Raw genomic sequence first — 22,407 nt, 5'->3', positions numbered from 1 at the left:
TCCTCTTCAAAAAAAAAAAAAAAAAAAGATACTCTGCAAGGAGATTTTTTTTTTTTTTATCCTTTTAGAGTAGTAAATGCCTCCAAGGGGAGGGTGGTTCTGAGATAAGACTGAAGAAACTATCACTCCTTTACAAATGATTGTAAGAAAATATAAGCAGTTGATTATCCATCTAGATATCAACTAGATTTAGTTCTAGGTCTAGAACTAAAAAACAGATTTTTGACTTTTTTTTTTTTTTTTTTTTAATTTGAGACATCAGTTGTAGGACTGAACCCTCTTATTTCTTGTTGTGCCAGTTTTTCCCTACATTGCAGCCAGCACTTCTGTGTGGTATGAGGTGTGCTTAGCAGATGAAGGTATTTTCTGGTAAGGCAGTGTGCATTTAGCTTGGCTTACTGTTAGTGCAAATTGGACACATGAAATGTCATTTTAAGATGGAACTAATCCAATGAGCTGGAAGTTATAGTAAATCCTTTCATTGGAAAGGTGATTTCCTGCTCTTTTTTTCATAGAAATTGTGCCACAAAACAGACAGTCTTCACATTACACAGAATTAGCCCCCAGTAGCTATGACTCTGTTTTTCCAGTGCTCCCTAGCAAACAAGCTACAAAGGAGCATGAAGGTTAGGCGGGCATTAGAAAGTGTTTTAATGCTAGAAATGAATGGTCTTTCCAGGAGCAGTACATGCCTTAAATTCCCCAACCGTTTCCAGTATGTTGGGTGTCACCAGCCTGGCAGGATATTGCACAGCTGGCAGGATCCCAGAAAGCACTGAGCTTTTTAGTTATTCAAGTATTCTTTCAGCATGAGCAAAGATCTTTTTAATGAGAGATGTCAGGTGCCAAAATCAGGTGATTACTGGTTATAAAACTATTAGCCTGGAAAAGTGTCCAGCCCTTGTGTCTCTCGTTGCTAAATGACCCACTTTGAGTACATCATTCATCATTGTATTGAGATAGCTTTGTTACTAGAAACAAAGCTTAGACTTTTAATATCGTTAAGGATGAAGCCATCCCATAAAAGCAAAAGCATTTTAATTTGAGGTACTTGATGTGGCTTTTGCTTTTCAAGGACTTCACACAGTGCACTGCAAAACTCTGTCTGAGGGTGTTTTTCAATTAATATGTAATGACTTCTTATGGGAGGAAATGTATCTCTCCTGATATATTAATGTCCCTCTATATAGGACTGGAAAGACTTATCGGAGAGACCTTTTGCCAATATCATGAATTATTTAGTTGCACACATTTACAATTATATTGTAATTGGTTTGCTTTTGCCAAGAGGAAGTTGTTTATCATTACTACCTCTGCATTAGCAGGAAAGTTTATAGCACTGGAGTGCTCTGAAGAAAGATGCTTCTGCTTTGGACTGTTTGTTTTCTGCTTTGCTCTAATGGTTGTTTATGTTTTAAAAACTGGATGGTCCTGTCAAATTCTACTACCTACAGAAATAAATACAATATAGAATTGTAACTAAATGCACAAATTGTATTGTTCCGCTGAATATTTGGTAGCATCCAGACAGATTTACACTTCCAATATGGAAGCCAAAGTCAGAGTCAATCAAGCGATTTTCTCTTGAGAACCTACTGCCTGTCCAAAGTAAATGGTTCAGATTAAAATTAGGTTAACTAATGAGCTCTGAGTACCTAGTAAGGATCACAAGTGCAGGAAGTTCATACTATACGAGACTGAAAACAACCAATACCCAGGAAATGCATCGGCTAAGGAGTCTTTTTCCTTAAGAGTCATCTTTGCTAGGTAGCTTATAGAGCAAGCCAAAAAACTGCCATTTTATATGCCTCAACATAAAAATGAAGACAGTCCTGTATTGAATATATGCAGAAACTCTGAAGAATGGAAAACAAATACAAATCCTGTGCAGATGCCTCAGTTTTCTTTTATTTTTCTACTTCACAATTAAAATTGTGGAGTGACTAGACAATTCAACATGTTGCTTCCTTGTATTCCAGAATGTTCATTCTCTTTTCACATTTAATATACTGAAGCATATGCACAATCATGCTGAGCAGAGTAATTGAAAATTAAACAGACAGAATTACTCACAACAGCAATATTTCAAATTCAAATAAGTCCCATAACAACATATGGTATTTAGGACTCAGTCTAACAAAACATCTAGTAGCTGCTTAGATTGAAGCAGGTGCCTGGTTCTTTCTGTGCTGCTGGATCTGCACCTGTATTGTCTGGGACACAATTCAAACCTGCTGGTACATCAGGGACAGACCTGGTCAAACAGGTTGCACATCAATTTCCTTATTTTCTTAATGGATTCTAATACATCTTCAATATTGAAGAATTTTATTTTATTTTATAGGAAAGCTGGCATCTTCAAACCTTTTTATTTTATTTTGATTCCTAGAACAGAATTTCCTCATACACACACACCTGTTTATGCATTGGTCAGAAAGCAGGAAGGTTACACTGCTTATTCTTAAAATGTAAATGTCACACCCAGTTTGCTTTTTCTTGCAGTGTATGATACCTCTTGGGCATGTCAGAGTGCAAGAACTACTGTTATCAGACAGCGTAAGTATCATCTCCAAATGCCCGGGAGACAAAATAGGAGCAGTCTAATGCTAGATGCCTGATGTATACACAGAAGTTTGGAGCAGCAGGAATACTGCTGCTTGATCACTAATTTCAGTCTGGACACAGCAAGGATTTCTGGGGGAGAAGCCATAGTTCTAGATTCCTGGATTTCATGGGCACGAGGGAACTGAACTTAACGTTAATTACATTCTTCTTCAGTGACAGGTGGCATTATTTTTTTCCCCTCCCCACATGTCATTTAATCTATTTGTGGGAAACTCTTTACCAGTAATGCTTCTTGGCTGGGAAACAATGAGATGTAGAGTAGAAAACTGATGCTCTTCATTACAGTAATTTCCAACCTGTCTGACAGCAATAGGAATTCAATTACAGTCCTCCAGTGGCAATAAGCTCCGTGCACTAGATCTTAATTGTTCAACCATTAGTTTGCAATTTGCATTTGTACTGTAGTGACAGCTGACTGTTTCCATCAGTAGTAGACATTTATATTCACTAAAAAACAAATATATCAGTAGATCTAGCTCAGCAAGGAAGCTTTCTATAGTGATAGAAAACAGGTTATTTACTTAAATTATTGCAATGATTTGCAGCTCTGGAGTCTAACATTAGCTTTGCTGGACTATTACAGATCAGAAGCACGACTATGCCATCTGAGAAGTAATGACACATAGTGCCAGAATTGTTCTTGTTTTGATTCCCTTCATGCCTCCTAAATTAAAAATAAATCAAATGAAATTGTATATATTTTTTTTCCAGCATAAGTAGGTAAAAATCTGAGAAGGATACACTTTTGAAGCATGCATGTTTTCAATTTACACATGCATAAACACAAACAAGTGTATAGCTGTGAGGGTGTAAATAAACACTTTAATTTTTACTCTATTTTTTAATGTGTACAGGAATAGTCCATGTATGCAACCTGGGCACAGGAACACGAAAAACATCTCCTAGCATAAAATGTTCCTTAGGTAACTGATGTCAGTCCCTCTTTTTTGCATAAGCTTGGAAATTTGGTTTTGTGACACGCTCTTCTACCATACTAAGATGTCCGAGCATTGCTTCATAAAGCAACAGACACAGAACAGGTGAAGGCAAAGAAAACCTGTACAGGGCAGGTTTGCAGTGCCTACTCTTCTGGGGCATCTACTTGCTGGCTCATTCTGGCGGACGGAGCCCATCTTCCTGCTGGTGTAAGGACAGCAGCTCTTCCAGTAACAACAGCTATACAATAAAAAACACTCTAAGAGCCACTGTGCAAAGTTTATCCAGTGCCGTGATGTTAGTAATGGAGTGGGCAATTCCTTCCTTGAGGAACTTACAAAAACAACTTGGCAACCCAGTTTTGGAAGATGCAAGAGTGCTCAGCAAATCATAGCATGTGCAGCAGCAGCATTAAGGCCACCTACTTGCTAACAACCCATTATTGGCCACAGCCAAATAAAGCAAAACTTTGCCAATGGCTGCAGTCAGAAACCCCTTGTCTCGAGAGTACTTGGACAATGCAGTGGCAGTGATGTATTAACTCAGTAGCCCGTGGCCTTCACTTCCCAAAGTATATATTAGCATTTATTTACAACCATTGCCACAAAGCAAGGTGGGAAAACATGGTTCTTCTACTAGGACACGAAAGGAGATCAATCTTGCCCAGGTATGAGCTACCACTATTGAAGAACTACATGAGCGTAAAGGGAATTTCAAGAGAGGGAAAGCAAAAGGTCAGGACTGAAATTCAGTAACTGAACAACACGGGGGAATTAGGCAAAATACCTGCCCATACATCACCTTGAATTGGCACCTTGCATCAATCTTCACCACTTTTTTTAAAAAACATGTTATTAAGAACTGTGGAAAATAATGACAACATGATGTTGTGTCCTGCAGGCAGCTGCCTTGCCCTGATGAATTACTGCTGCCTCTCACCACACAAACCACCTCAAGGCACGGAGAACAAGGGAAACATTTTTGAGGGAGGAAATATCAGTTTTCTGGCTCAGGCTAAAAATCCTTTTACTTTCATGCAAATAACAGCCTGAGACTAGCAGTCCTGGGACTTGACCAAGCACAAGCCTCTCAGCCTAAAGATGCAATGTAATTTACCAATTTCTAATTAATTCTGTGGCATTTCTATACTAATGAGCACAGAAGTAAGACTGCTTCTGAGAGTCCTTTAGCAAGGAAAAGAGGAAACTTTCTTCCATAGTTTTCCCTGTTGCAGACTGTTTAGATTGTTGGTATTATTTGTCAAATGCGTCCTTTGGCATCTTAGATCTAAATAGTAATTTGTTTGACAGATTTTATTTTCTGGAAAATGCTGTACCTGCAAAAACAGACAGAAAAGCACCAGAAAAAATTTAGATGACCATTTTCCTTTGACTTTTCTCTATCAGGAAAACAAACATTTTCTGTTCGGTCTAAAACAACCTGCTTTAGTTAACTAAGCTGAATCATGCCAGCTGAGCCTTGATGGGCATAGAACTGAGTTTCAGTGACTAAGAAGTGTTAGAGTTCAGATATTTCATGTGTATTTTGCTTCCAAATGCCAGGAAACCCACAGCACTAATTTCTAAGGTTAAAACCCTATGCATTATGGGATTACCCTTATCTTAATCTAATTTATTATTTATTAAGTTATATGGAATCAGTTAAATCAGCAGAAGCAAGATGAATTAGTATCTGTGTTTTCAAGGAAGTTTCTCTGGTGGACAAGAGGAGGTTCAGCACATAAATACCAAGTAGGATGTGGTTCAGATCCCGTGCAGTATGGAAGTAGGTCACTCACTACTATGTTACCCAGAAGGAAAAAAAAAAAAAAGTCCACTGGGTACAGGATAAACAAACAGGCAGGCAGCTGTTTTAAGGCTGTGAATAATACCAGTAAAATGTTCTTGACAGTATTAATTTTATCATCACATTTCTGTAAAATCTCCCCATACTTCCTTCCTTACAAAACCAGCAGAGATGTGAGACTTTATGACTGGAACAAGCAGTATTTCAGATGAGCAACAAGGTACTGTATGAATACCATGTGAGAGCACTGCAAGAGAATAGTAATGGTGCTGTTTTGATCTTCATAACTACTTCAGAAAGGGTAAATCTCTATCAACATAAGGTATGCAACTCCTCCAGAACATGTCAGATGTTATTGTCAGCTCTCAGCTGCCTGCTCTGAGCCTGATAATAGCACAGAGTTGTAATGAGTGTGCTGGCAGAAGCACTAAAAGCAATACCACCTAAAAATCAATGGAGCATGTACCCTTCAAGCCAGTCTGGCGAAGTAACATCAAGTGTTATCTCAGGTGTTATTACAGTTTTGTATGCAACATTTATTCATACTGATTATGTAAGACAAGCCTTTTAGGCATACACCCCACATGATTAATCAATGTTATTATTCAACATAAACACAGAAACACAGACTGGTTGAATTTGTTTTAAATTTGTTGTTGTTGTTTTTTTTTTTTTTTAAAGGAACATATCTCCCTTCTGCTATGAAAGACAAGTAACAAAACTGAAGGTTACCATTTAAAACTACATAGAGAAGTGATATCTGTATTTTCTCCTTTGCATAAACATAACTGTTTGACTATGCATCAAACATTTATTCCAGTGAGCTTTGACTGTAGAAGACACTACTATGATTCATCATGCATCTATGTTTACTAAATTTCATAAATAGGGGAAAATAGGCTGTAAATGCTGCTTTATGTTTTAAATCACTGTTTAGCAAAAAACGTCTCTGGAGTAGTAGTACTAGGAATTGAGATGAAAGTTAAATAGGCATGCGCTTTCCCTTTATACATCAAGCTTAGATTGATGGGATAGTAAATCTTTTAATATGGGTCCAACAAAGAATAAGAAGATTCAAACTGCAGAATCAGGCAGATTCAGTCTTGCCCTGAGCCAAGCCCCGCTATGCAGAACAGGGCTCAGAGTCTCATGGCCTGGCCTCCCCCAGACTGTCAGGAGCAAGCAAAGATCACCTAGGCTTTGTTTTATTTAAATGAAAAGGGATTCAACAGTAAAAATATTTTTTAAAATTTGTGAATTCTGCTTCAGCTGCTGCTTTGCAATGCCAAAGTGAGGCACTGCTTGCCACAGCAGCTGAGGTTTTGCTCCAGGCACAGCAGCTACCCAGAGTGGAGGCTGCAGAAGGATCGACAGGCAGCTGCCTGCTTCTTCCAGGCAGCTTGCCAGTCCATCAGGGCTATGCTAATGCAGGAGCAGACAGCACCAGCATGCAAGAAAATGCTCATGTTGGAGGCTTTTTCCTCCTCTTTATAAATATGCATGTGGACAAATCCCCAGACCATCAGTGTGAACTCAGGGAGTTCAGAGGGAGAATGTCAGGATATTTCTGCATCCAGGTTTTCCTTTCCTTTTTGCTGAAAGAACAGAATGCACATCAGGATCAAAGTGATCACCTGGGCCTTGTTGGCATGCCGGTGACATACCCAAGAGCTGACAGACCCAAATTTATGCACACAGCCTGTGCCTGGCAGTGAACTGTGCAAGCACGTGCCCCAAGACCAAACTCTCAGAGCACAAAAGAAGTGGTTCAACTAAACAGCAAACAGCAACAGCATCAGCCTCATTGAGGATTTACACATAATCATGTCCTACACCACAAAACAAAGCTCACCCCAATGCCTTAACAGAAGAGGCCTAACCCAAGCAACCTCATCAGGAGTTTCCTCCTGATTTTGGCTCCTGACTGCACATGGGGCAGGCATCACGGCCTTTTATATATTGTGCTAGTGTAAGGCACAATACTAACTTTACCCTTCTGATTTACACGCTAAATAAGATGTAATAAACTAAGTTTTCAACTCAGTTTGTGGTTTCCTTAGTTTTGGGTTAAATTTTTTATATTTGCTTTAAAAATAGTTTATACTGGCATTAATATTACAGAAAAAGCTGATTAAATTGCAATACAATTTTCACCAGTTTACTTCTAAAGGCTTTCAGAAATAAAGCAGCAAAAAGCCACCGTCTTTCTAGGCCGCAGATTTCCGCTGTCAGGGTATATGTTCACATCCCTGAACAACATCCAGAATTTCCTATTCTGCTAGAAGAAATGTTAAAATAAGAAGACACGTAAGGTAAGCTTAGTACCCCTAGAGGGAAAAAAAGGAAGCTTGGGTTGCCTTTAAGTATCATCTATTTCTACGAAAAGATTAACTAATGCTCCAGAACTATGAAAGTTTCATCTTAGCATCTTTTTCTTACACCAAACTTCAGAGCAAAGTAGAGCATGCCTTTGAATGGAGCAATGCAAGTACATGCATTGGCACAGAAAATACAAATGCTTTTGTCTTTGGTAACCGGGTAGCAAAGGAAAATCAAGTGCTTAACGGTTGCAAGATTCACAAGGAAGCATGTGGAAAGCTAAATAAGGCCAAGATCATCTTTCTCTCATGAAGATATACAGGTTAAAATTGATTACTGCTGTTTTGTTATAAAGACAAAGGGCTAAAATAGATGGCCCTCAGTTCCGGAGAGTTCCTTTATATTCAGTGCAGCCTTCAGCAATTTTAATTAACATGTTAGTCTTTAGCAGCTTATCAATCATTTTCTAGTGTCACAGATGATCTCCACATGCAATCTTTCTTATTCAAGTGAAAAGTCACTTGTGTCTTGAAATAAATGTGCTATGGAAAATAAAATAGAGAGGAAACCTACTATAGAAACTAAAAGTTAATGAAGTACTGAATATTACTGGCAAGTAGTCCACAAACCCCCAAATGTCAGACCAGCAAGGAAATAACTTTAAGTAGTATAATCAAAATCTTGCCAGCAGCAAACAGAAAAACATCCCTCTTCTCTGAGATAATTTGCCTAGGGAAGGAAAGGAAATACAGTATTTCTGTAAGCAAAGGCACTATCAAATATCTCCTCAGCACCAGGGACTGTATCCACCTGACTTCTGTTCATGGCTTCCCATTAAATTATCTAGTAAAATTCAATATCTCAATCCATATCATGCAGGTGGCTCTAGGACCTGGGCCTAGAGTACATGAAGATTGCCTAATGCTCCAGGAGAGCTCTGTTTGTCACAGCACAACTTCAGCCATAAAAGCACATCTTTGAACAGCAGAGCTTTCTTAGGGCTCAGCACCAGGCAACAAAACAAGTCCCACAGGAATGGAGGATTACCCAAGATCTTCCTCCCATCTTCTGCTCTAATGCAGCAGAGCCAGCTTGACTGCAAGAACTGGAGCACGTTGATCATTTTAATATTATATTGCACTCTGCTACATGAATTCCTCCTCAGGGGAACAGACTGTGAAAGAAAATGACCCCATACCAGCACATATGAGCTCGGTGCTTGCAGGAAGGCATAGTGCAGAGATTAGGAGCATCTAAAGGAAGGGCAGGAGAGGAGTGGAGCCAGAGGTACAGTAAAGATACAGCTGGCAGCTGAGAGAAGGGAAATCCTATGCATTTTAGGGTTATTGCCAAAATCAGATTAGAGAGACAACCAGCAGGTCAAAATGGTCATGAATAATCAGTTCTATTTCAGATTTGCAGCAGTTAATACACGTTTCTGACTATGAGCTCCTTCACTTGTACACTTTCCAATCCTTTTCTATTCCCAGCACATCACACATCATCAAGGATCATGTCATCAGAAAGGAATTAGTCTCATTCCCAACAGCTTTGGCACTAGATCACCTCATCAACAAGAGATGGACAAACTAGAGATAGTTCAGAGAAGAGCAGTAAGAATTGAGACAGAGGGGGACTGTCTTATTAAAGATTAAAAGAGCTAAATCTGTGTATCTTGATTCAGTGGCAGTGTCAGGGGAGCACAGATTAACTATGAAGTTTTTTAGGGCATAAAAATGAAAAATGGGGATTTAGATTGTAAAAAAGGATGTGTATAACTAGAACAAGTGAAAAGCAAAAATAAAGGATCTTAAGGTGTTACTCTATCAGTTCAGAGTTTAGACTCAAACTTTTGTATAATCAGGATATACTTAATAGTTAAAGCATAGTATACAGTTGATTAAGTTGGCCTTCAAGAAAGCTACAATGAAGATTTATTTTAACACTGCATAAAAAGTCTTTATATTACTTGGTAAAAATCATAGCTGAACATATAAACATAGATCTCTTCCATGTAAAGAAGACTGCCATTTGTGTCATTGGACATCCTACCTAAGGCAGGGTAGTGCCTTCCTGTCTACTTTCTATTCAAGGTGAACATCAAAAAAGTCATAAGTAGCTCAATTCCATACATTTCTTGTTCAATTTACTAAGGTTTGGATCAAAGCCTTTTCAAACAAAAAGGAAAAGCTTCCATCATTTAGTGAGTTTGAGTTAGGCTATAAGGCTATTCCTCATGAGCTAATTGAGTAATATAAAGGTGACAGATTGAGTAATTCACTGGTTTGGATTTTTTCCTGGGGGTCAGGACCCTGTGGCACAGTAAGAATCTCAGGCTATGCTAACTTCACTTTTAACATTAAAGTCTCAGACAAATGATTCTGAAATGATTACAAGAAGGCAGCCTTCAGAAAATATCTCAAACTCATGGCAAGCCTGCATCATCAAATATTCATTTTTAGTGTCTGTTCTATTTAAGTACATAACCATCAGTTTATGGGTCCTTTCCACAGAAAGGTTGCCTACTTTGCTTTTCCATTTAAAAACTGAGACCATTTATTGAGCTTTTAGCAGACTTCTGGTATTAAAACAGCACAGCATATATCACATATCATAAAATGTGTGATCAAAGGAGACTAGCTCCTACTAAAGTTTCTTTTCTTCTAATCTTCCCTCCTCAGGCAAAAACCTGCATGAATAGATAAGTTAGTCTCATGAGATAGATGAAACTTTGATAACAAAGCTAATGCTACACTGATACTCATTCAGGTTTTTCAAAATGCTTTTATGCAGTGTGATTAAAGAAAACAAGAGCTTACTTTCTTCTGATATTCATGTATTTTTTTTGCTAACAAAATAAATGCAAGATTGTATCCTGTGTGTTTTTTGAAGTGCATGAAAAACATTATTATCAACTCCTGTAATGTTTAACAAGGGGAAAAAAATGTAGAGGTGGGAAATGGTCTTGTTTTGGATTGTGTACACAGATAAGCTAGTAAAATACAGCAAGGCAGCCCAGGATAGTCTCTTTAATGTATTCTAATATGCAGCCAAAGAAAACCCACAATGAAAATGTGTTCATAAAGCTTCTGATACACTCAATTAACACAAGTGGCTAACGTGGCCTTTCTGTAGCTTGCTGAGGAATAGGGAGATGAACATTTTAGATATTCACTTGTTTCCTTGTGATTTTAAGAGACCTAAGAACTAGTCCAGAAACTGTAATGACATATTTTGCAAAACAGCTAGAAGATTTAGTGTTCTTTTAAGCACTGAGACATAAGGGACAAGACCATTGGACTTAAAATCCCTGCCAGCAGCTTTAATGAATAAATAAATGCAAGCCTTTTTGCTGTTACCATACCAACATGAGCCAAGGATGATTTTTTTTTTCCTACATATGGACATGCAGAAAAAAACATTTACTTAAAATAATTACATTAGCTTTCTACTAGCTGGGAGGAAATACCTCTATTTGTCTCATGAGTTATAAAAAAAAAATAATCTGGCTTTCCTTCAAGAAAAACTTTGTACATTTAAGGAAATTTTCTATGGAAGCAAACTGGAGAATAGTGGGTGGTGGGTGTCAAGGCTAGGAATTGTCTCACAAATGCTGCACGGTGGGCTCTCCACTTGCTCATGCCCAGCACCCAGACTGTAACTACTACCCAAAGCAGGTCCAAAGCAAAATTAACAGCTAAACTAGAAAGCTCAGATTAACAGACTGCAAGGAAAGCTATCTTTTTAAGAGGATTTGCACTAATTATATAAAGTACCAAAAAAAGGTTCAGAAAATAATAGAGTTTAAAGCCTTAAGATTAATATGTACACTGATCCTGAACTTCTCACTATCCTGAATTCCCACAGAAAAATACACTCGGGATGCCTAGTAAAGACAAAACATGGTTATTTTATGGAAATGATTACTTGGTAACGAATTACTTAGAGTTCCCTTCCACACTAGTGTAAATCACTAGTGAAGTAAATAGCAAAATCAATAACCAGGAAACCTGGTCTCATTTTTGTAATTAAGGAAACAGACAGAATCCATACATAATTGGTTCCTAGCAATCAGAGGGGTAATTGCAGTCTGCCTGCCTTATTGCTCCTATGAGCTCATTCCTATGCAGGTGCAAAAGAATGCCTCTCTCTCTCTATATATATATTCATTTTAACCTGCTGTTATAGGGATTCTGCAAAATACCTTATATTCATATACACAGTTTATAGACTCATGCATTTTTTAGCTCACTGAACTCACATTAACTACTGACGTTAGAAATACACTTCTTTTAGGCAGAGGATTGTTTAGTAGAAATTTATCTTGGACAGATTCATACAAACATGTCCCCCAGTGGAAACCAGGCACTGCACATGTTACTCTGGTGGCAGAGTTCAGCTGTATGTGATTTTATAGCTCTGTGTAACAGAGATGTCTATGAGAAGAAAATGCATCCCTGAGGGAATGAACAGGGTCAAAAGGAGATGTGATAAAAGCATGCTCTTTTTAGAGCAGGCTGAGAAAAGACATTTTTGCCACAGTGTCAAAGGAAAAAATAGTTTCCCTTTTCCAGCGGGTGCTCAGGACCCAAGCACAGAGATAGGCTTGACTGCATCGACTCCACTGACACTCTCAAGCCCCATGAGGAAACAAGCAAAACAGTTTAAATAACCCACTGAAGACAGTTTCACAGTGTTTCAAAAAAAAAAAAATATCTATTTCAAATACTGAACAATCAGTGATAAATCAAAATCTCAGATATTAGCAACATGAAACCTCCTGAGCTCTTATAAAGTGTTCAAAAATCAGCTTCACAGATGTGCTTAGCTAGTGCTCCTACACACCTCAAAAAAGACTGTTTCATGTTTTGATAAATTCAAATTAAATCTTGTAACAAAAACAAAATTTCTCTGCAAAAACATCCTGCCTTCACCAAAATTGTATTTTGGGGAATCAATAAATTCTCATACACAAAATTCTAAATATTTGACAAGCATCACCTATAGCATATACATTCTTGGATGACCATTCTGCTCTTCTCACAATGAAGAATTTTTCTGCCTTCTCAGTCTATAGAGAAGGGAGACAATTTATTGAAATATTGATCCTACTTAATGAGAGTTTTGCTATCTGACCTTGCTGAAGTCAACCCTTTCCTACAACTTTAAAATTAAAAATGCAGTAAGGTTACGCAGAGCTGATTTTCCTAATGGCTCCTTTCCACAGCAAGGCTTGTGGAATAATTCTTACACTGTTGCAGTGATCCACTCCTTACCACAGAAAAAAACAAGGTGACTTGCAGACTTGTACATGATTCTTCTGAGGCACACTTGAGCACCAGTGCAGCTTGGGGAGGCATCGTGGATATTTCTCCACCTCCTCCCTTTTTTACTTTGTCTTCAAGTCATAAGTGAGTAATTATATAGTTCCCACAGAAATAAAAGCTCCATGGAGAGTGTAATTTAATGATGGCAAAGGGGTGGTGATGGGGAGAAATGAATACAAAAGTGCTCAGCTGTTTTCCCCATATGGTTGTCACTGCAGGTTTATCACTTAAAGTAGAAATAAAAGGTACAGTGGAGAACATGTTGTATTATAACAAAGAAGCCAAATCCCACCTTCTGTACTGCATCAAGCCACGTTACTCTGAGGCCACATAATCCCAGCCTAAGGGGATCTCCAACTGATGGACCAAATCTACATGAGGAATTCTTAGGCCCAGGCTGGTTCTAAAACCCACGAAAACCTACAAATCAAAGCAGAGCCAGAGTCCTTGTGGAACAGTGGAAATCAAGCAAGTATTTTTAGGATGGAGTCCAAAATCTACTGCTGTTTCAATCTTGTTTTGAAAAGTGTTACACTTTATAGTTTAAACCAAGCTACAGATACATAATGCAACCATAAAACTAACTATTAAGACATAAACAAGATTCTAAGAGAAATGTTTTATTAAATTGTCCAGTCCTGCCCTTACAGCTAAAATCCACCAGATGGCTCAGTGGATGGGAGACTTGTTTCACACACACACACAAAATTAAGATTTCAGCCTCACAACATTAAAATATTTATTACCCAGGAAGATAGGAAACCAAAGACACATGAAAAAATACAGCCTTGCATCACCAAAGCCCAAACATACCTGCTTACCACGGGCACTCTGGTAAGAAGACCACCTAAAATGTGGTTGTGCAAAAACCTGTCCTTGCTCCCATAACTTCCCATTCTGAAGCTGTTTACACAGAACCTCAGAATTTGTTTCCTTATCCCGTCTAAACAAATATGCAAGCAATTGCATGATTTCTCTAGTAGTTTGATAAGAATTTTGGTTTGAAAAGCTGGTAAAGAAACTCCTGTAACTTAAACATGGAATTTTTCCTTTAAGAGCAGGAACACTTCATAAAAAAAGCAGCATTTTCCTATATGCAAGCAATAAAAACCACTTCAATTCAATAGTTACGAATATTACATTATGGTGGTTGTGAGCAGTTTTGAAGAGCATGGTTTTGAATCTCAGCAATAAATCAAAGCCCACAGTGTGAAAGGAAAACAGAATCCACTATTGTAAAGGAATAAACCACAGAATGAGGGATGGATATGCAGAAGGGATTAGCTTGTAGCTTTCAGGTAACAAGTAACCTGCCTCACTTCGCTGTAAGGAATTAAACAGAACATAAATGCTAACTGGGGAAAAAGTGGAAGAATACATTAAGAGTTACGGTATAGTTCACGTGGACTTGCATTCATTGTTCTTGACGGACACGTATAAAATCATAATCTTCAGTAATAGCACAGCTGTAGAGAAACATGTAATATCCATGTGGAGAAAGACAATGCTTAGGGATCCTAAAAATGCTACTGAATGTGGAAACAAAGATGCGAAAACTAATTACAAAAGTCATTGATACAATATCCACTTTGTACTAATAGCCTGTCCTGCTGATAAAAAAAAAAAAAAGTGACAGCTGCGCCTCTTTATGTTGTTTTGCGTAAAAAGAAAAAAACAGAAAAACACCCTGCACCAATAGTGAATAGGGGACATTCCTCAATCTGTGCTTTCTATAGCCTTTAATTAATCTTCTCCTATCCAGAAAAGTTTACAATATGTTTCTGGAAAAATATACATCTAGGATGGCATTAAAACCTTACACTGAGCTGTAAGAGCTCTGTTAGCTTCACAAAAGCAAATTTTGTTCATATTTTATCTTTCCTAGCCATAGACAAGCCCCTGTACTTATAATGAATGAGTGTTTTTGTTCAAAGTGTACTTTATTGATTAGCCACTTATTCAAGAGCATCATCAGAAACTCATCTACTTATTAATTTCAGCTTTATAGGTTATCTCAACACTCTCCCCTAGACACTAGTTCTTCCTCAGGCATATCTGTCATTTCTGTCAAGAGTACCTCCAATTAATTGGTGAGAGAAGCTAGGAAGCACTGACTCTGGAAAAGTGACTTTGGCATGGATTTATGAATTGCAGTAGATATATATAAAATAATGAACAGCAAAGCAGAGGTAAATTGATGCTCCTTGCACCAGGTTATGGGAGCATGGACACAGTCTACAAAAAATGAAACGCAGAACAAAGAAAGTATTAAAAAGAAATAGTACATTACACGGTGCAAAACTAGACTAAGGTTCTTATACACAGTGAGGGCAGAAGTTTAGAAAGATTAGAAGTGTTAGGCAATGTCAACTAAGCAGAGAAAAAGCATCAGAGTTCATTGGTTCTGGGAACATAATGAGGAGAAGGAACAGCTTATTAAACATTGTATTACAGCATACACTCAGGGCCACATGGAGATTTGTTCAAATATCATCCCCACTGAGCACACAGCCAGGTCAATACAAGTACACTCTGGAACATTTACTGCAGTTCATAAGACTGAAGTCAAGTTCAAGACCTGACCACAAGCTGAGGTTCAATGCTCATCTCACTATGCCAACTCCTGCAGATGTAGGGCAGAGACACATAAAACTAGAAGACCAGGGAGACACCCTGAGCTTGCACAACATCATCCTGATGATTCAGGATCAGTCTCCTGATCTTCCCCTTCGCTGCTGACAGCCCCAAGAGTCCCCAGCACAGACCCACTAAACCCCAGAACAGCAAGAGCAGAAAGATAAGCAGTACAGTGGTAGTAGCCTTCTCTTCTGTACTCAAAATACAGAAGTGAATATAAAGACCTATTGGGTTATTTATTTATTTTAAAAAATATTTTTTAAAATCCCACTGGAGGTCAAGATTTTTTTTTTTCGTTTCTTTGTTTTGCATAAAAGGACAACAACAACAAAAAAAAAACGAACAAACAAACAATGCTTAAGATGTCACAGCTATAGGGATTAAGTTATGGCAGCACACAAAGGTGGCCCTCTAAAACACTTGATAGATGAAGAAATGTAAGGCAGTTGACAGCTGGATAACTATCTTTTTCTTGCACAGTATCACTGCATTATCACCCGGTGCTTTGTGAAGTAGCTTTTCGGACTGGCTATGCATTGCAGATGTTTTAATGCTTCTCAGGCTGTTAACCCTCTCAGTTACTTACTCATCTGAGCTTCAACAAGAACTAGAACATACTGCTTTGAGAATTCAATAAATTAATTTATGATTATGAATAGTACCCTCACGGAATCTAGGAAGTTAATGAAAAGGAAAGGAAAAAGTACCTCTCGTAAGGCTTCTTTTATAGGAGCCTTTTAACATAGGCAAATATAGGATAATTATTCTAATTAATTTTATCTCTATTTAATACTGGCTCCAGCAGCTCTCATTTGTTCCCTGCACCTGAGGAAAGCCACAAAGGGCTATGAAACACCTCCTAGGCCCTCAAGTCCAGGTCCTAGCCACAGCAGGCAACTACTTACATTACTGCTTCTATAAATTAAGCTTACGTTAACGTTTCTGTCGGAAGCCTTGGTTCAGGATATCATCCCTCAAAACCTTTTCCTCCTTTAAAAACCCTGAGTTGCATTTAACCAATTGAAAAGATCTGTGCTCCATTGAGAGGATAGAGACTCTTTTGACCACCCAGAAACTCAGTAGCCTACACCCTGCATCTTTGAGTTGAAGATAATTTTGGATTTAAGCCATCAAACCTCTTCCTGTTCCTCGGCAGCTTGCGATTTTCTCTTTTAACATCACCCTTGGCTTCTTTGAAGTTATATTTTAGGAAAATACAATACAGCAAAAACCTGAAACCAAACTAACCTCAAGTTCTTTTATTCATTTTCTTGAGAGGAAAAAAACAACAAAAAACTTTAGGACAAACTAAACCTAGCAATTTCGCACCTGGTAAGCCTGCTTCTTTTAACACTAATCCAAATCACTTGTTACCATTAAATGTGCACTTCTACTTTTATCATACACAAGTTGTTATTAGCAATTTTTAATAACACTTGCACTTCCAAACACCAAGCAAATAAGTAAAACATTCAATCTATTTTCCTTTCCTGTGAAAAATATTCCTGTGCTTCCCTTAGCACTTGCAGTAGTCCAGAAACATTTAAAGTCTACAGCATACGGTACTTTAGCACCTATGCGAACCAGCAGAGCCTAGAAAACTTTGCACTTAATTCATTGAAAATTTGTCATGTTACAGCATCACACTAGTTACTGTCCTCCCACAACATTTTAACTCAAGACTGGTAAGGATTTTGCTTAACAGAAACACTCACTCAGCCATTACTTCCTAATACAAGAGGACCCCAGGCCAGTACTTCAAAAGAGGAATGCTTTTCTCCAAAGCAAGACTTCTGCAAAGATCAAAATACCTTTAAACTAAACTCAGGCTTTATTACAACGTAAATCGTGATAATTCACTTTTTAAGCAGCAAAAAGAAAATCAAACCATATCAGAGGAGAAAGAAGAAAAGATGGGCTCCCAGCCAGCACTGGGCTACTTACCTAGTCCATGACATGGCAGTGCCTCCATGCTCAGGGCAGCACTAAACACCCACAGAAGCTTCAGCTTGCTCGTGCATCACCCCCAAAACAGTCTCTGCCCCAGGAGGCTCTTTAAAAGCAATAGCACACAGCTGGCAAGAGGCAGAAGAAGTACCCACAAGTCCCAGATGGGACAGCTGCCTTTATCAAAGTTAGTCATTGGTGACTTCTCTATAGCTGAAGGACACTTTATGGGCTTGAAGAAGGTTAAAAAATAACTCAGAAACTTTTATTGAAACAATGTCTTGGCAGTTCCCATATTCTATTTAAGGTATACGTCTACATCTTAGTCTGCTCAAGCTGAGACTTCAAAGAGCTCGTCAAGCAGAGGGAAATGGCAATATAGATATTCTGGAATAGAAATAAGCTCTTTTGAAAAAACCCAAACCATCGTACATCAGATGATTGAGTCTCCCCATTCCTGAGGAGTGAAGCTGCGATGTGTTTAAGGAACACAAGGCCATCCATGGCACGGTTTTGAGGGCTTAATTTAGAAACCCACTAATTTGCAAAAATGTAGGCACTTTGAAGGAAAATATACAATAAATGTTACAGTGTGAGCTTATAGTGAAAATTGCATAATTTAACTTTAATGAAAGCTTTATTACACAATATGTGATATAGCAGCATGCTACAATATTGCAAAAGGCTATTCCAAAAATTCAATGCTACACGCTGTTCCTATTGTGTCTTAAAGCTGATAAAAAAAAACTAATGTCAAGTTCTTCTAATTTTTCATTTATTAGCGGGAAGAGGGCCCCAGGGCAGGAAAAGCTGTTTGGAGGCTGGCACGTGAGTCAAAGGCATTCTCCAAGCTGCAGCAGGCTGTTCAGTAGCTGCAGCTGGCAGGTAACCAAGTCCTGACATACTTTAAGTAACCAATGTAGCTGTAAAAAAGAAAATGATAGCTGAAAATTAGACCAGACATTCTGCTTCACGGCCTCAATCAACAAATCATTTAAAGATGTATTTAAATCCCAATCTTTAATCTTTTAATTAAGCATGCGCTTAAGTGTTTTGTTGTCGAATTTATGCCATCTGACTTTATCCCTGTAATTAAAAATCTGCTCTAAAAGGGGCTGTGAGGGGTAGGATTTTGTAGTAAAGTACAAGAGGCTGATGATGATTATTGTTGTTGGGGGTGGGGTAGGGAGAGGCTAGGAGGAGGAGGATAAGCTGTAATAAAAGCATACAAATGAATAATTGAATTAAGTTTTCTATACCTCAGGGGAAACTATTAGGAAGGTTTTCCCACTGAGATTGCTGCATGTTTAGTGGCTGTAACATTACCTTCCCTTTCCTCACCCACTGAAGCAAACAACGATATTCAGACCCAGGCTTTTTCACATTGTGTCCTTCCCAGTATTGCTGATGCTGTAGAGCTCCCTGGCACATGGAGTACAAAAAGCCTGAGTTCCTCTGTCTGTAGCTGACTGGCAGGCACAGGGAACCTGTAGGGCTTGTACTTTCCTGATGCGCAATTAGAGCCAGTGGGCTGGAAACAGATGGTTATGCTATGGTAAAATTACTGGCGTAAGATGTAAACAGTTCCATCCAAGCTATATTTTGTTTCTGTGCACAGAGGCAAAAAGGAAAAACTGGGATAGAGCCCAAACTGGGTTTGTTTGCAGCATTCTCAAGGATTTTCTCCAGCGCAATTGCACCTAGGCAGTGGCTCTGTGCAGGTTTTGGGGAGGAAGGGAAGTGGGGTATTTACTCAGAGGTGGGTACAAGCAATAAAAATAACAGGGATGGTTCTGAGCAGGGTAGTAATTCTTTCTCCTAAATTATAAATTATTCAAAGCTGGGAGCACAGTTAGCTCTGCTTTTATCACATTGCCTTTATGATGAACTCAACCAAGTTTATGGTTTTAGCAACAAAACGGTCAAATTATTACAGAGAAAGGTAGAAAGCAAAGAAATGTGATTCTAATAATTTATTCTTTTGACCCAAATTCTCCATGACAATACATTTCTCTAACTTGTAGTGGAGTATAAATTCAATTACACTACTGTATAAGCTTAAATACTGCTTCCTGGCTGATCAAACAGCAGCTACAGCAAGAAATAAATGGATAAAATACACAGGCATACAGAAATGTCATCTATCACAAACATGACCGTTTGCATTTTGAAAAGCTTTCAACTTGGTCAACTTTTGATTGCTGCTTCTTTAATTGCCTTAATTGGGCACTTTCCTCTGGTGTATGTTGATGTCTTTCCTAGCTGCAGAGGCAAGGAAATCTTGTCATTTTCATGGGAACAAATGTTTATCTTGTACTGCCCCAGAACACATCATTTTTGTCTAGGTTTCCTTTCTTTTTTTTTTTTTTCCCCTGATGATTAGTCTCCATGTGGTTGATTATTTTATGCTTTCAGTTTCTACATGAGGTACGGTGGATGATAACAAAATAGTTATTTAGATATTAGTAATATGAATATAGAAGAAAATCTATTGTAACTAAAACAAAAGTTCCAAAATGACCTTCTATATTTTAATTTATTTATTTAGTAAAGACAGTTCATGAATATAAGAGGAGATTAGCAGATTAGCATGGAAACTATCACTCAGTCCAATGGATCCAACTGAAATGCAAGGGTCCCTGTCTGGAAAATCTAACTTTGAAGGTTTGAAAGCTCAGTGGTGTTTCTATAAATGAGGCTTTTAATTTTAAGCTTTCTATGTTGTTTATAAAGGCTTAGAATCAAAAAGTATTGTAATGTTTTACTTGCTTAGGATCTTAATTTATTTTTTAACTTACAGGAGCCATTTCATCATTTCATAATTGAATGACAGATAAATTAATAAATGAATGATCTTTTCTATTCAGACCTTTAATATTTTGCTAAAGTCTGCCACAGGCTTACAATTCCTAGAAACTTTTCTGTGGTGTTTTCCTCTTTATATGCACATGGACACAGTAATTAAATGGAAAAGCTTTACTTGCAAAATCAGGGATACAAAAATATATAACAATATTCTTTTCTTTAGGTCCTTCAACGTTATTCAGTTATAGAGTTTCCATTGTATTAGGCACTGAGATATTTGCTTCCATTTCAAGCAGCAAAAGCAAGGTCAGAAGGCAATTTTCAGTAAAATAACATTTACTAAGCATACTTTATTTCTTAGTTGTATTTTATGAAGATTCTGTACTAACCTTTTTGAATGTTAAGATATTTCAAACTATTCAGGTTAAAAACTTAGTCTCTAATTGCCATCACGAATGAATATTCAGATAAGCTCAGACAAACTCCTGTCTCCATGACATTAAATATGAACCTGTAGGACTGGAAAGATCTTAGTTGAAATTTAGTGGTTGACTTCATTATTTTTACCTAAAATTAGTCAAATGTTTTTCCCCTTTACACATTTTGCTACCTTTTTCTAATATATTACATTGTGTTTTTTTCCTAGATAAAAGCCTTCTTCATCTATTCTGCAGATATTCAAAGGAAGGCTCGTGCTTTCAGGGGGAAGCTGTTGATCCTCAAGAGAAGGACAGCATTGCCAAGCAGGATATGGTGCTGCATTGGGAGTTACAAATGTTGCTGTCTCAGACTCAGAACAGAGCCTGAAGGAAAGTTAAAAATGCAGTAATTCCAAGAAACGAGGGGGATGTTGCACAGTCACAGCAAGCCCTGAAGATCCATGCAGGTCTCCAGCCCACCAGTCCCTTCTTACCTTCAGCCACCAGAACTCAGGCTTACACACTGCAATTTATATTGATTTTTCTCACCCTGAACTGTTGCTAATGAAAGGGGCTGGAAAACCTGGGCCACCCAAGGATTCTGTGTCCAAGATCAAATTTCAGCATTCAGTTGCAGATGAGCAGACAGCTGGGGGTCTCCACACCATTCACCTGTCCTTTGCATCCACAGCAAATTTCTCAGCAACTCAGGCCCTTGACTTGGTATCATCTCTTGCAAGCAAAGGAAAGATCTCTTTGAAGTAGTCATTTCTTTTTCTCCCCTCTAAAAAGCAAACTTACTTTTCCAGAAATAGAACATTGCCCTCTGTAAACTTTTTGTTTGTTTGTTTTGCTCTTTGTTTCTTTTTCTTTCTTTCTCATGAGTTTGGGACAAATTTTTACAGTTGTCCTCAGATTTGAAACAGCTGTTGCCACACTGTGCTTTTTGTCATCTTTCAGAGGTTGTTGGAACATTATTTTTACATAAATATTTACTAAATTTAATGGTGGTTTAAAAGAGAAAAGGGTGCTTGCTGAGTATTTCTATTTTTCTCCTTCTCATATTTATCTGGTGCTTGCCCAACCAACACTTTCCCAAAGCATGAGAATTGGTCCCTGTGATGAATCACCCTGTCTAACAAGGCTCAAAAGCCCTTCTATGCCATTAAATCAGCCTGATGATCCAGATTTCCTGATATATTGTTCTGTGCTTCAGCTGAAAATAGGTGAAGTCAATAAAGTTAACCCAGACCTCCTGCATAAGAAAAGGTGATGTGGGGGATGGAGATGAAATTGTTCACACTCATGGCACTGCAGCACAAATCTGGAAGGTTTCTAATTCTTATCTTACTACCTTTATGAGTGTGCCTGAAACCAGACTGCCGCGACTGCCCACTTTCAGCACAGCAGAGCTTGTGGCTGCTTTGGCACCCAGGTTTATTCTTCTTGTGCCTCGAATTGCAGAGGAATGGAAAACATCCTTGTTTGGGATCAGTGATACTGACAGTGAGACTAATGGAGTTACTGCCAAGGAAAATACTCTTGTATGAAGGAGAAAATAAAACATGCATTTTAAAATAAAGCAG

General features: G+C 38.1%; 2 long non-coding RNA genes across 2 annotated transcripts in view; one reads left to right on the top strand and one right to left on the bottom strand.

The window, feature by feature from the left end:
- Nucleotides 1-17,779, bottom strand: part of LOC137864176 (uncharacterized) — a 68,060-nt gene extending 50,281 nt beyond the window's left edge. The window contains exon 1 of the long non-coding RNA XR_011101356.1: nt 17,595-17,779. This is a non-coding gene — a long non-coding RNA (uncharacterized lncRNA). The remainder of the gene's footprint in view (nt 1-17,594) is intronic.
- Nucleotides 17,780-18,862: 1,083 nt separating this feature from the next.
- On the top strand, nt 18,863-22,207 carry LOC137864479 (uncharacterized). Its single transcript, XR_011101515.1, has 2 exons — nt 18,863-19,360; nt 21,056-22,207. It is a non-coding gene; the product is annotated as an uncharacterized lncRNA (long non-coding RNA).
- The last annotated feature ends 200 nt before the right edge of the window (nt 22,208-22,407 follow it).

This window comes from Anas acuta, chromosome 14 (assembly GCF_963932015.1).
Source record: "Anas acuta chromosome 14, bAnaAcu1.1, whole genome shotgun sequence".
Taxonomy (NCBI): Eukaryota; Metazoa; Chordata; class Aves; order Anseriformes; family Anatidae; genus Anas; species Anas acuta.
Note: the sequence above shows the minus strand (reverse complement) of the source record. Positions and strands in the feature narration are given on the sequence as shown.